We start from the raw sequence: 586 nt of genomic DNA on the forward strand, positions 1-586 counted from the left end.
AGCACCTATGGCATTCCCCACATCCAGTGCCAGTTGACGATCCATGAATTCTATAGGAATATTATAAACTCGTAGCCAAAAAGGCGATAGCCAAAACTCGTAATCAGCTATGTTCTTTCCCTTGACAAATGGGACCATTGAAAATAAGCATTTATCAAATAACCAAGGCATAAGATTGAGGATTCGACTCCGATCCTCCAAGCATCCAAATTTCACTATGACAGCCCCTTCTTTCAACGCAACAAAGTCCACCTCTTCCTTAGTATACCACAAGGACCTGAACACTCTGTACATTGCTTCTCTGTTCGGATGCTCATTCGCCATAATCTTGCCTACGGCCAATGAGTCGAATCCTTGGGCGTTTTTACCGTTCGTTATGCATTTAACTTGGGCAGATTCTTCTTCCGAGAATTTTAACTTCCTCAAAAGCTCATTTAACTCATCCGTCGATGTTGTCTCACCAATATCCGGCCCTTCCTCCATCGACCCAAAGACTCTTCGCGAAGTCAACCTAGAGAAAGAGAGAAGAACCTGTCAAAAGAAAAAACTAAAGGAAAACCTCGCTAGGGATAAGAAAACATGAAAC

This window comes from Gossypium arboreum, chromosome 9, assembly GCF_025698485.1.
Source record: "Gossypium arboreum isolate Shixiya-1 chromosome 9, ASM2569848v2, whole genome shotgun sequence".
NCBI classification, from domain to species: Eukaryota; Viridiplantae; Streptophyta; class Magnoliopsida; order Malvales; family Malvaceae; genus Gossypium; species Gossypium arboreum.